This window comes from Rhinoraja longicauda, chromosome 30, assembly GCF_053455715.1.
Source record: "Rhinoraja longicauda isolate Sanriku21f chromosome 30, sRhiLon1.1, whole genome shotgun sequence".
Classification (NCBI taxonomy): Eukaryota; Metazoa; Chordata; class Chondrichthyes; order Rajiformes; family Arhynchobatidae; genus Rhinoraja; species Rhinoraja longicauda.
The window spans coordinates 11,486,711-11,501,556 of record NC_135982.1 but is presented as its reverse complement, the minus strand read 5'-3'; the positions used below and the strand labels follow the sequence as shown (position 1 = coordinate 11,501,556).

The following is a 14,846-nucleotide window of genomic DNA, read 5'->3' as shown; positions in this document are numbered from 1 at the left end:
TCCACAGTCACTGTATCCAAGCCTAGATTTTTGGGTTTAAAATCAGATTTAGTTAATTATTTGAATTTAAATCTCCCAGCTCCCATGGTGAACTCCTGTTTTCTGATCAGTTGTCTGGAATTCTGGCAGCTAATCCAGTAATGGTTTATGGATCAGCCCACCATGGGGGACTATCTCGGCCCGGCGACTTTCAATGAGACGGGCACAAAACCCTCCCGATGTCCTTGTCTAGAATGATATAAATCTCTACTTAAAGCGGCACCTCCTAGCCTTTGACATTCCATCCTGGGAAAATAGGGAGGCACAGCAGTAGAGTTGCTGCCTTACAGCACTGGAGACCCGGTTTGATCCTGACTACGGGTGCTGCCTGTACGGAGTTTGTACCTACTCCCCGTGACCGCGTGGTTTTTCTCCGTGTGCTCCGGTTTCCTCCCACATTCCAAAGACGTGTAGGTTAATTGGCTTCTGCAAATTGTCCCTTGTGTGTAGGATAGAACTAGTGTATGGGTGATTGTTCATCGGTGTGGACTCGGGACCAAAGGGTCTTTTTCCATGCTGTATCTCTATAACTAAGTGAAGCTAAAAGGGTTCAATGACTCTCAGGATTTTATATGCAGAGAAAACAATCTAAGTTAGTCCAAACTCTCCTAATAGCTAATACCCTCTAATCCAGGCAGTAACATGGTGAGTTTCATCTGCGCCCACTCCAAAGCCCTCCATATCCTTCCTGTACTGGGGCAACCAGCCCTGCACATATGACTCCAAATGCCAAACATGATGCGAATCACCTTTGCCTGCACATGATTCATATCCCTCCACTCCTTGCATATCCAAATGTTTCCAAAACTCCACTATTGTATCTATTTCCACCACCACTCCTGGGAGCGCATTCCAGGCACCCACCACTGTGTAAATAATAATAATAATAATAATAATAATAATAATAATAATAATAATAATAATAATAATAATAATAATAATAATAATAATAATAATAATAATAATAATAATAATAATAATAATAATAATAATAATAATAATAATAGTTTTTTTTATTTTTAAACTTGCCCCACACATCTATATACTAAAACTCTTGTTTGTTATCTTGTTTGTGACTGAACTTCAGCCAAAACGGTACACGATAGCTCAACAATTTTACGCCCACCTTACTCACCATTGTCACTTTAGTGATAATGCAAGTAGTTTTATTGAAATCGGTGTTATATTTTTAAAGTTATTCACATTTTACAGTTTAAAAGGAGGGGAGAGGAAGGGAGGAGGGAGGGGGGAAGGGGGGAGTGGGGGTGGAGAGAGGGGAGGGGGGGAGGTCAGGGTGCTGCACCAATGCAGGAGAGGTTTGGGCCCAACGGGTCCACTTTGTCTAGTGCCCTTTAAAGTTTGCACCTCTCATCTTCGAGCTATGTCCTCCAGTCTTTGACATTTCCACCCTGCCTGTCAACGTGATCTCTGCCTCTCATAATTTTATGTACCTCTATCAGGTACCCCCCTCAGACTCTCCAGAGAAAATAATCTGAGTTTGTCCAACCTGTGCTTGCAGCTAACACCCTCTAACCCAGGCAACATTGCTGGTAAACCTCTTCTGCACCCTATCCAAAAAAAAACATATCCTTTGTGCAATGGAGTGACCAGAACATTCTCCAAAAGGTGGAACTGGGAAATATAATTATTTTGTATCATTAACTGGTTATTTAGCAGAAATCTTTATTGTAAGAATAGAACAATCTATTCTAACATGCCTGCTGTGTAGCTTCAACGGATCAATGGCTTTAATGGGTTAGCTTGAAGTTGACCAACTGGCTGGGGCTGATGTGATCAAATTCATGGGGCTTACAGCTGGGACCCTCTCATTAAAAGGGTTTCACTAATTGGAGCAAAGTCATCCTTTGTCACAGTTCAGAGGAAGCACTGCATGAAACCCTTGCTTCAAGATGGTGGGCAGACTGTATTCATCAGCTACAGAATAACATCCATTGATTAGAACCAATCTCAAGACTGTCAGTTACCTGGCAACAGGCTGCCTCTGTCTATTTCATGCAAGCTGCCAGCTTGTTCCTTGGGTTAGGCGAGGCAAAGATTCATCAAAGTTCCTGCTTTAAGTTGCTATCCAATATATCTATACAAAGATTGACACAAAATGCTGGAGTGACTCAGTGGGACAGGCAGCATCTCTGGAGAGAAGGAAAGGGTGACGTTTTGGGTCGAGACCCTTCTTCTGACTGAGAGTCAGGGGAGAGGGAGACACAGAGATATGGAAGGATAAGTTGTGAAAATGAGAGATAAAAAGGGGACGAGGATCAAGGAAAATGTAGAATAGATCATTGTTAGCTAGGGGAAGGTGGCAACGAGGCATATAATCAGGAGGACAGTCAAACTGTTTGGAGAACCAATATGGGGGAGGGATGGAGAGCGAGGGAAGGCAGGAGAACTTTATAAAGTCTGGTAGAGTTGATTCCAACTTACTAGAGATACAGAGATAATGTCTGAAGAAGGGTCTCGACCCGAAACGTCACCCATTCCTTCTCTCCAGAGTTGCTGCCTGACCCGCTGAGTTCTTCCAGCACTTTGTGTCTACAGAGATAATGTTTCAGGTCTGGGCCCATCTCTGTGAAGACAAAGCATGTGCCAATATCTGCAGATTGAGCTCCTTGTAAACTCGAATCTTCGTGAGTCAAGAGAGTTTATTTGTCATATGCACTATGAGCGCAACAGAAAGTTCTTACTTGCTGCAGCTTTACAGGCACATTAACGTAACGACACTGCACAGCTGGTAGAGCTACTGGTAGAGCTACTGCCTGGCAGTGCCAGAGTCCCGGGTTCGATCCTGATGTCGGCTGCTGTCTGTGTGGAGTTTGCACTGTGACTGTGTGGTCGTCCTCCAGGTGCTCTGGTTTATTCACACATTCCAAACACGTGCTGGTTAATTGACCTCTGTAGAATTGTTCCAGGTGAGTAGGGAGTGGATGAGAAGGTGGGATAACATAGAACTAGTGGCAAAGGGTGATCAATCAATGGTCGACATGGACTCGATGGGCCGAAGGGAATGTTTCCATGCTGTGTCTCAAAACTAAACTAAATACTCAATAAAGCAACAATGCCACAAATGAAATCAGTAATTCTAGATAGTCAGAGCAAGATGGCCCATAATCTTCAAAGATTAAGCTTTTAGATTTAGATTTTTAGATTTAGATATACAGCGCGGAAACAGGCCCTTCGGCCCACCGAGTCCACGCCGCCCAGCGACCCCCGCACATTAACACTATCCTACACACACTAGGGACAGTTTTTACATTTACCCAGCCAATTAACCTAAATACCTGCCCGTCTTTGGAGTGTGGGAGGACACCGAAGATCTCGGAGAAAACGCACGCAGATCACGGGGAGAACGTACAAACTCCGTACAGACGGCGCCCGTAGTCAGGATTGAACCTGAGTCTCTGGGGCTGCATTCGCTGTAAGGCAGCAACTCTACCGCTGCGCCACCGTGCAGGTGAAGATAATGTTAAAAAGCCGTTTTTACAGAGGTGTCAATATTACTTAAACCAAAATCTCAAAGTTCTGCCAACACTTAGCAGGAAAGGGAACCAGAGTTGTAAAAAAATCTAACTGGTTTTCTCCTTTTCTCTGATTTGAAACATTAACTCTGCTTCCCTCTCCAGACATGCTAGCCTGATCTTAGCTTAGTTTAGAGATACAGCGCAGACACAAGAGCCTGCACCAACCAGTGATCCCGCTACCCTACACACACCAGGGACAATTTACATTTATACCCAGCCAATTAACCTACAAACCTGTACGTCTTTGGAGAGTGTGGGAGGGAAACGAAGATCTCGGAGAAAACCCACGCGGTCACGGGGAGAACGTACAAACTCCATACAGACAGCACCCATAGTCAGGATCGAACCCGGGTCTCTGGTGCTGTAAGGGCAGTAACTCTACTGCTACGCCACCGTGCCGCCATATCTGTTGGATGTTTCCAGCATTTCCTGTTCTCTGTTTCAGATTCCATATTTTTATTCTGATTTTTATTTACTAGTGAAGGCAACGTAGAATTCTCTGTCAACATTGAACACCGAATTCTCCAATTTCAGATGCTACCCCACTCACACATCTCCTCCACCATTTCCAACCACCCAGGTCACCTTCTCCATTCCCCTCCTCTCTACACTCCTCCCTATTTCTGAGTTCATTATTTCCCTTTCTTCCCCCCCCTCTTTCCCGTCCCCTGCCACCCATATCCCTCCCTCTGGTTTTACATTTCACAACTCCTCTCCTCCCCTTATCTGACACCTATTTGTCTCCATTTCATCTCTGACCTTTGTCACTTGTTCCACCTATTTGACAATCCACACCGCTTCCAACTTGCTTGTATCCACCTATCACTTGCCAGGCTTTACCCTCACCCCTGCCTCTTTCTTTTCAGTTTTCTCCCCCCCCCCCCCCCCCAAACAGCGTCTGTCCACTCCCTACGCAGATGCTGCCTGACCTGCTGAGATCTTCCTGCACTTTGGGTTTTGCTCAAGGTTACAGCATCTGCAGGTTTTCATGTCTCCTCTTTCTCACCAGTACCAGTAAGTTCCCTTACAAGACACCCTGCAGCTTACTCAGACTGCACCACCTTTCTTTCTGATAACTTGATTATTTTCATTGGCATTGCAGCAAACAATTAGGCCATTCGGTCCATCTAACCAAGAACAGCTTCTCCAGGGACCATCCAGTGCAAGGAGAAGGCATTCATAGCTTGGTCAGACGAGAAGTCTTCAGGCACACACCTCCGCTTTATAATGCTCCTTCAATAGCATCTGCCACAACTCTTTTAAACGTCTCCCTTTTCTAAGCTATTGAAGGAGCATTATAAAGTGGAGGTGTGTGCCTGGAGACTTCTCGTCTGACCAAGCTATGATTGCCTTCTCCTTGCCAAACATTCCTTCCCTGCATTGGGACTGAGGTTCCTTCCAACCTCAAACTTGCATTGTTTACTCTGGAACGCTAAACGGCTGAGGGAAGGCCTGATAGAAGTATATAAAATGATGAAAGGCATTGACAGGGTAGACAGTCAGAACCTATCTCCTAGGGTGGTAAGACTAGCGAGCACATAGCTTTAGGGGCAAAGTTTCACACAAAGGGTGGTAGGTGTATAGAAGAAGCTGCCAGAGGAGGTAGTTGAGGCTGGGACTATCCCAACGTTTAATAAACATTTAGACAGGTACATGGATAGGACAGACTTGGAGGAATATGGACTACGAGCAGGCAGGTGGGAATAGTGTAGCTGGGACATGTTGGCCGGTGTGGGCAAGTTGGGCTGAAGGGCCTGTTTCCACACTGTGTCACTCTATGACTCTATGAGACATGTGCGGCAGGTTTTGTTACACAGAGTGTGCTGGAACCCACTGCCTGTGGTGAAGTGACATTTGTGAAGCTTTCAGACGGCCACATGGATATGCAGAGACTGGAGGGATATGGATCATGTGCAGGCAGAGGAGACTAGTATCTTGACATCATGCTAGGCACAGACATTGTGGGCCGAAGGGCCTGTTCCTGTGCCGTACTTTTCTATGTTCTCCATCCTGTCATTTGATTGCACCCCACAGCTCACTTAGTCATCCGTGTCTGTGAAGTTTACTTTTCAGGAAAAAGCGGCCTTGCCAAAGTGAAAAGCAACTGCTCGAAGCATGCTCATTAAAGCAAGGTCAGGGAAATGATTCAGAGATGGACGTAGATCAACAGAGAAATAACAAACACAATATTTCTGAATGCACTCTCAACAAGTAGTTTAGTTTAGTTCAGATAAGTTTGGTTTAGAGATACGGCATGGAAACGGGCCCTTCGGCCCATCGGGTCCACGCCAACCAGCGATCCCCGCACACTAGTACTATCCTACGCACACGAGGAACAATTTACAATTATGCCAAGCCAACTAACCAACAATCTTGTACGTCTACGGAGCGTGGGAGGAGACCGGAGATCTCGGAGAAAACCCACGCAGGTCACGGGGAGAACATACAAACTATGTTCAGACAAACACTAGTAGTCAAGATCGAACCCGGATTTCTGGTGCTGTAAGGCAGCCTCTTAAAGAAACGGAAAACAAAAAGTAGATTTTAAAAAAATGAGTTCCACTCTAAATGATCCCAAACGTGACATAATCTGGAGTGACTAAGAGTATATGCACCAAATGAATGATTTTTCTGTTCATATGAGAAGCCCTGGGCAAACCTCCCAGAGCTGAACACAAAGAAAGCATTAAAAGAAGTAGAAATAGGAAATAAGGCAAGTGTTGGTCCAGGAATAAATAAAAAGAGGAAAGATTTGTTCTGGAAATGTGCAAAGTGGCCAATCATAATCCCTGCCATAATTCTTTGGCGATGATTAGAAACAGGAGAGGATTGGAATGCAACCAGCAAAGTAGAAAATTTTAAATAAGTGTGGTGTCAAAAACCGCTGGCCGCTGAATCCGACTTCTGCCCTCCTCGATGTATCAGAGTTCTGTGGCCGAGGGAGTGTGGATCACAAGGTGGGAGGGAATCGACAGAGATTCATGGAAGCGCAGCTTTGCCGAATCTCCCGACGGGAGACTGACGAAGGAATAGACCTTGGAACCGTGATTCTGGGGAGATAATGTGCTCAGTTGTCAGTGAGGTCCATGCCAAAGCAGTGATTAATTCTCACCGCGAGGTGTTTTCCAAGGTGAAGTCAGAGAAAACGGGGGATGGTTTCTGTGAGTGGGAAAGAAAGACGACAGATGTAGGAATAAAGTGCTGGAGGAGCTCAGTGGGTCAGACAGCATCCGTGGAGAAAAAAAGATGGGTGACGCTTCAAGTCAGGACCCTTCTTCAGACCCTCTCAAGTCAGACCCAAGTACAATAGGTAGAGCAAAGGGGAAGATACAGAGTGTAGAATATAGTTCTCAGATTTGTGGTAAGGAGTCATAGACAATGTCCAATGTCCTCAATGGGGTCGAGGTGAATCGAACAGTACCATAACTTATGGAAGGGCCATTCAGAAGCCTAAAAACAGAGGGGAAGAGGTTGTACCTGAGTCTGATGGTGATATTATCCTGTGAGCGAAGAATCTGCCCACACCAGCCCCCACCAGAAGGACTCACACAGAGGACATTGGGCATATGGAACGAGCTGCCAGATGGAGGGGTTGAGGCATTTTTAAAATTAATAATTACATTTAAAAGACATTTGGGCGGGTACATGGATTGGAAAGGTTTGAAGAAGGGTCTCAACCCGAAACATCACTCATTCCTTCTCTCCAGAGATGCTGCCTGTCCCTCTGAGTTTCTCCAGCTTTTAGTGTCTATTCAAGGTTTTGAGGATACAGGCTAAGTGTGGGCAAATGGGATTAGCTGAGATGGGGCACCTTGGTAGGCATGGACGAGTTGGGCCGAAGGGTATGCTTCCGTGCTGTATGACTCTCTGCATCGGGAGTTGAGGACTGAACCCAAGGGGTTGCTGGTGTCCTGGCTCTCACTTCCATTCAGAGTTTGTTTGTATAAAATGTCCAGTGTGCCCGGTCTGAAATCTCCTCTGTGGTTGTGCGGTTGACTCGGTAATAAAGGAAATCCCAATGACTGTACAGGTGTTGGCCATGCCGCGCTGAAACTCAAGAGAAGCACGTCGAATGGATTAAAACAACGAGACATAAAGCAAAGAGTGGGGATAAATCGGTCCCTTTCAGAATGGCAGGCAGTAACTAGTGGGGTACCGCAAAGCTTGGTGCTGGGACCGCAGCTATTTACAATATACATTAATGACTTGGATGAAGGGATTAAAAGTACCATTAGCAAATTTTCAGATGATACAAAGCTGGGTGGTAGTGTGAACTGTGAGGAAGATGCTATGAGGTTGCAAGGTGACTTGGACAGGTTGTGTGAGTGGGCGGATGCATGGCAGATGCAGTTTAATGTGGACAAGTGTGAGGTTATCCACTTTGGTGGTAAGAATAGGAAGGCAGAGTATTATCTGAATGGTGTCAAGTTAGGAAAAGGGGACGTACAACGAGATCTGGGTGTCCTAGTGCATCAGTCACTGAAAGGAAGCATGCAGGTACAGCAGGCAGTGAAGAAAGCCAATGGAATGTTGGCCTTCATAACAAGAGGAGTTGAGTATAGGAGCAAAGAGGTCCTTCTGCAGTTGTACAGGGCCCTAGTGAGACCGCACCTGGAGTACTGTGTGCAGTTTTGGTCTCCAAGTTTGAGGAAGGATATTCTTGCTATTGAGGGCGTGCAGCGCAGGTTTACTAGGTTAATTCCCGGAAAGGCGGGACTGTCCTATGTTGAAAGACTGGAGCGACTAGGCTTGTATACACTGGAATTTAGAGGGATGAGATGAGATCTTATCGAAACGTATAAGATTATTAAGGGGTTGGACACGTTAGAGGCAGGAAACATGTTCCCAATGTTGGGGGAGTCCAGAACGAGGGGCCACAGTTTAAGAATAAGGGGTAGGCAATTTAGAACTCAGATGAGGAAAAACTTTTTCAGTCAGAGAGTTGTGAATCTGTGGAATTCTCTGCCTCAGAAGGCAGTGGAGGCCAATTCTCTGAATGCATTCAAGAGAGAGCTAGATAGAGCTCTTAAGGATAGCGGAGTCAGGGGGTATGGGGAGAAGGCAGGAACGGGGTACTGATTGAGAATGATCAGCCATGATCACATTGAATAGCGGTGCTGGCTCGAAGGGCCGAATGGTCTCCTCCTGCACCTATTGTCTATTGTCTATTGAAATCGTGGTTAAGAGCGCGATCTCTGCTTTACCCTGCCCCAGAGTGTGGAACGTGGGCTGCTTCATCGTGCCTTTCTCAGAGTAAAGCAGGAGTGGGCACAGAGCCCAGTGCCTGGCAAAGTGCACCGGCTACTATGAATCATGTCTGAGTTTCTGGTCTGAGATGCTCAGCTCTCTCTCCGCTCACTTTGCCTGCAACGTTTGCAGCTTCCACAGAGAGCGCAACTCTGAGATGAGAGGACGAGAGGGGATCTCATAGAGACATTTCAAATTATAAAAGGACTGGACAAGCTAGATGCAGGAAAAATGTTCCCAATGTTGGGGGAGTCCGGAATCAGGGGCCACAGTCTTAGAATAAAAGGGAGGCCATTTAAAACTGAGGTGAGAAGGAACGTTTTCACCCAGAGAGTTGGGAATTTGTGGAATTCTCTGCCATAGAGGGCAGTGGAGGCCAAATCACTGGATGAATTTAAGAGAGTTAGATAGAGCTCTGGGGGCTAGTGGAATCAAGGGATATGGGGAGAAGGCAGGCATGGGTTACTGATTGTCTTTCTGCGGACTGGATAGCATGCAACAAAAACTTTTCAAGTCAAGTCAATTTTATTTGTATAGCACATTTAAAAACAACCCACGTTGACCAAAGTGCTGTACATCTGATTAGGTTCCAATGGAAAAAAAATGAAACATACAGTAGCACGCAAACAGTTCACAGCGCCTCCTCAATGAGCCTCAAACGCTAGGGAGTAGAAATAGGTTTTGAGCCTGGACTTAAAGGAGTCGATGGAGGGGGCAGTTCTGATGGGGAGAGGGATGCTGTTCCACAGTGATCTAGCCCAACATACCAACTTAGTCGGCATGGACAAGGTGAGCTGAGGGGCCTGTTTCCAAGTCAAGTTGCCTAGAATCTAATGCCTGGTGCCAGTCATCATGGTTAGTGCACAGAATATTGGAACAACAAATCATTTTATAAAATAAATAGTAGCAGCTGTACATGCAGAGAATATTCTGCGTTTCGAGTAATGAGTTATTGATGTTTCAACTACAAAATTAGCAGTCTGGGGTGATAATGTGTTGGCTCAGTTTGAAATAGCCACAGTTTTGAGTAATATTTCCTGCTGCACATATTTAAGTAGCAGCCTTTCACCAGTGCAAATAACATGGGCACAGTGAGAATATTTTGCTGCACAGTACTCATCTCCTGCATTGTTGACTGGGTCTGTGCTTAGAATGGATGAGAATCTATTATCTATAAATTAGTTTAGTTTAGAGATACAGCAAGGAAGCAGGCCCTTGCGGCCACGCCTACCATCCATCACCCGTTCACACTAGTTCTATATTATCCCACTTTCTCATACACTCCCTGCACACTACAGTCAATTTTACAGAGGCAAATTAACCTACAAACTCACGGGTCCTAGGGCACCCATAGGAAACCCACGCGGTCACCAGGAGACTGTGCAAACTCTACACAGGCAGGTGCTGAGGTCAGGATCGAACCGGCATCTCTGAAACAGCAGCTCTACCAGCTGCGTCGCCATGCCTCCTACATGCAGTTTCTCCACAACGGCAGCTGAGAGTGTGTGTGAGTGTGTGTGAGTGAGTGTATATGTGAGCGTGTGTACCATACGATACGATAGAACTTTTATTTATCCCAGGAGGGAAATTGGTCTGCCAAGTCGTAACACACAACAAGATTCATGATATTTGTGTTTGAGTGTGTGTGAGTATATGCGAGTGTGTGTGTATGTGTGTGTATACAATGGGAGCTGAATGTGGGTGTGAGAATGTGTATCGGAGAGTGTGATTGAGTGTGAGTGTATGTGTGAGTGTGAGTGTACGATACGATACGCTAGAACTTTATTTATCCCAGGAAGGAAATTGGTCTGCCAACAGTCATAAAACACAAGATACATGAAACTTGTGTGTGAGTGTGTGTATATACAATGGCACCAGAGTGTGTGAGTGTGTGTACACTATATATATACAATGGCACCTGAGTGTGAGTGTGTGTGTGAATGTGTGTACATATACAATGGCACCAGAGTGTGTATGTGTGAGTGTGTACAGTATATATACGATGGCACCCGACTGTGCGTGAGTGTGTGTATATATACAATAGCACCTGAGTGTGTGTGTGTGCGTACATTTCCAATGGCACCTGAGTGTGAGTGTGTGTGTGAGTGTGTGTCTATATATAATGGCACCCGAGAGTGAGTGTGTGTGTGTATGTATATATATATATATATATATACAATGGCACCTGGGCGAGTGTGTGTGTGTGTACAGTACATATACAATGGTACCTGAGTGAGTGTGTGTATATATATACATTGGCACCTGAGTGTGTGTGTGTATATATAGAATGACACCTGAGTGTGTGTGTGTATGTATACAATGACACCTGGGCCAGTGTGTGTATGTATGTATGTATGTATGTATGTATGTATGTATGTATGTATGTATGTATGTATGTATGTGTGTGTGTATGTATGTATGTATGTATGTATGTATGTATGTGTGTGTGTATGTATACAATGACACCTGGGCGAGTGTGTGTGTGCATGTATGTGTGTGTGTGTATGTATGTATGTATACAATGACACCTGGGCCAGTGTGTGTATGTATGTATGTGTGTATGTATGTATGTATGTATGTATGTGTGTGTGTGTGTGTATGTATGTATGTATGTATGTATGTATGTATGTATGTATGTATGTATGTATGTATGTATGTATGTATGTATGTATGTATGTATGTATGTATGTATGTATGTATGTATGTATGTGTGTATGTATGTATATATACATACAAGGACACCCGGGCAAGTGTGTGTGTGTCCAGTATATATACAATGGTACCTGAGTGAGTGAGTGTGTATGTATACAATGGGCAACAGTGTGTGAGAGAGTGACCCAGCCGTCCTGTCTGCATTCTCACAGCAGTCTGCCACTGTGATTATCATCCAGAGCCCTGCGTGCACTCAGCTCCAGCCACAAACTGAGTTAGCGGCTTGCCCCCCAGCAGTGTGGCGCTCTGTGTATGACTGCCCGCTCTCTGGTAGTAAGTAGGTGGGCCGGCTGAGTGGATGGTTCCCCCGTCAGTGGCTCCACTCCCCTCCCTTTATTGAAATTCAGTCTGCATTGGCGAGATGGAATTGGTGGCATGATTTGAATGCTTGCACTTTCATTCGAGCAGTGATTCTCGTCTGGGGTGGGAGGTATGTAAAGGAGAGCATAGCCTTTATACATCCACCCACCCACCCTCCCTCCTGATGATGACTGTCTTCCTGTGGAAGTTTGCAGCTCTGTAAATCAGTGGATGCTTGGACGGACTCGGTGGTGTTTGTAGTGTGTGAGTGAAGCTGGCAGCCGGCCCCTCACTCTCCTGCCCCACACACAGCTAGCTGCTCAGGGCAGGGCCAGCCCCCCACTCTCCTGCCCCACACACAGCTAGCTGCTCTGGGCAAGGCCAGCCCCCCACTCTCCTGTCCCACACACAGCTAGCTGCCCAGGGCAAGGCCAGCCCCCCACTCTCCTGTCCCACACACAGCTAGCTGCTCTGGGCAGAGCCAGCCCCCCACTCTCCTGTCCCACACACAGCTAGCTGCCCAGGGCAAGGCCAGCCCCCCACTCTCCTGTCCCACACACAGCTAGCTGCTCTGGGCAGAGCCAGCGACTGTACAAAGACCCTTCCCCGACTCAGGTGGGTGATCCAGACCGACACAGACATGCCCGGCAAGAACGTGAAGCTGCGAGCCCTGGTCATCCTGCTCAGCCTGCTCCACCGAGCCAGGAGGAAGAGGTACTTAAGGTAGAGAGCGTTTGATTTCCAGTTTGATGAATGAAAGTTGTTCACTGGTGTGTGTGGTCTGGAGTCGCAACTCTCACCAATGGCTGTTTGCTGCCGTTAAAGTGGAGAGAATTGTCTGTACTTCTCTGAACATCGGCAATTTGGTCCGTGAATAAAATAACTATTCGGGTCTCCGGTGTTAAACTATGCAATCTATCCACGAGAGACTGTATCAATCCCAGAGTTGGGCCGGTTTCGTTCGTGGAGTTAGTTGTACTCCAGCTTAGAAACTGACCCTCGGCGATTTGAGACAGTGCAGAAGTTTGGAAGTTTTGTTACAGTTGTACCAGACGTTGGCGAGGCCGCACTTGGGAGTATCGTGTTCAGTTTTGGCCATATTACTCTGGGGGATATGCCTACTCAGCTGGAAATAGTGCAGAGAAGGTTTTAATAGGATGTGCCAGGACTAGTTGAGGGCCTGAGCTGAGTAATGGGGAGAGGTTGGGCAGGTAGGACTTTATTCCTTGGAGCACAGCCTGGCTGAGGGTTGATTTTATAAAGCGGTATAAAATCATGAGGGGAAGAGACAGATTATTTTTCCCCCCTCAGGGGTAGGGGAATCAAGAACTGAAGGGCATATGTTTAAGCTGAGGGTGGAAAGATTTAATAGGAATCTGAAGAGCCGTTTTTTCCCCCCAAACATTGGGCGATTGGTATATGGAACGAGCTGCCAAAGGAAGTAGATGAGGTACAATAAGAACATTTAAAAGACATTTGGACAGGTAGGTGGCTATGAAAGGTTTTAGAGGGATGGGCAAATGGCACAATATTAGACGGAGCATTCTGGTTGGCATAGATGAATGGGGCCGAAGGGCCTGTTTCCGTCCTCTATGACTCCTTGGAATTTCATGGAGTTACGCAACAGGTCCTTCAAATCCAAGTTCAACCATCAAACATCAATTTGGACTAATCCCACTGAGTTCCTTGTACTGTTCCTACATTCCTCTCAACTGTTCCTCCTGCACTCCCCCCCCACCCCTCCCTCCCCGCCCCTGATTCTATCGCCTACCTACCCACTCAGGACAAGTGACAGTGGCCAGTTAACCCCTATATCTTTGGGATGTGGGAGGAGATCAAAACATGCAGAGGAAACAAGGTTACAGGAAGAGCATGCAAACTCCACACAGACAGCTCTGGAGATCAGAATTTGACTGACACCTTGTGACTGAAGGCAAGCTCCAGCAGCAAATAACTGTAGGGGTTGTTAAGTTTTAACCGGGAAAGGAAAGTTCTTTGAAGTTCTATGTTTTTGAGAAGTTTATTTGTTCACTGATGATTGAATATCCTGACCAGCAAGACCTGAAATTAAACGTTTCTAGTCGAAGGTAAAGATAGTGACAGAAATGAGAAAGTGAGGTGAGGTTTTGAATCGAGCTCCTGGAATAGAAAATAAGAAAATAACTGCAGATGCTGGTACAAATCGAAGCTATTTATTCACAAAATGCTGGAGTAACTCAGCAGGTCAGGCAGCATCTCAGGAGAGAAGGAATGGGCGACGTTTCGGGTCGAGACCCGAAACATCGTCCATTCCTTCTCTCCTGAGATGCTGCCTGACCTGCTGAGTTACTCCAGCATTTTGTGAATAAATGAGGTCCTGGAATATCTTCATGTGGAAAAAGCAGAACGTAAGTAAGCGGGAAGCAGCCTTTAAGATGGTGGTTTTGCAAGCATCTTGGAGTCAGGGTTGTGATTTTATTGTTTTTGCGGAGAGTGCTTGCTTCGATGCCACACGACATGGAAGCAATGAAGTGCTATTTCTGCTCTGAATGGTTTGAAACATTCTGCAGCCAGCTTATTATCTTGACGGTGCCCATTTCAGTACAAAACTGGCTCTTGAATGTCTGGTTAAAAAAATATTAAGCATATAGCTTATGGAATATTAACTCTTTGCTGACCGATGCTCCATCAATTACTGCACCACTTGAAACGCTGGTCAGTTTGAATGAGGGAACATTTGTGGAGAAGTCGAGAGGGTTAATCTTGCAGCACAGGAACAGGCCCTTCGACCCACAATGTTTTGCTCTTCGGCCCAGCTGCTTGCCCATGCCGATTGAGGTGCCCAATCTACACTAGTCCCACCTATCTGTGTTTGACCCATATCCCTCTAAACCTTTCCTGCCCAAATGTCTTTTAAATGTTGTTAATAGTTTCTGCCTCAACTCCCTCCTCTGACAGCTCATTCCATATTCCCACCACCCTCTGTGTGGGGAAAAAAAGGTGCCTCTCAGATTCCTATTAAATCCTTCCCCT

The 14,846-nt window shown here is 45.9% G+C and overlaps 1 protein-coding gene across 13 annotated transcripts in view; it reads left to right on the top strand.

Annotated features, from left to right (window-relative positions):
• The window catches only part of LOC144608138 (rap1 GTPase-activating protein 1-like), a 396,852-nt gene that overhangs the window by 212,139 nt on the left and 169,867 nt on the right, over nt 1-14,846 (top strand). For 6 of the 13 annotated variants that reach the window (XM_078425540.1, XM_078425535.1, XM_078425534.1 and 3 more), the window contains exon 1: nt 12,539-12,557. The exons of the other annotated variants lie outside the window; for them this stretch is intronic. The gene's annotated coding sequence lies outside the window, so the exon portion shown is untranslated. Of the gene's footprint in view, nt 1-12,538; nt 12,558-14,846 lie in introns of those variants that run through there. 13 annotated transcript variants of the gene reach the window in all.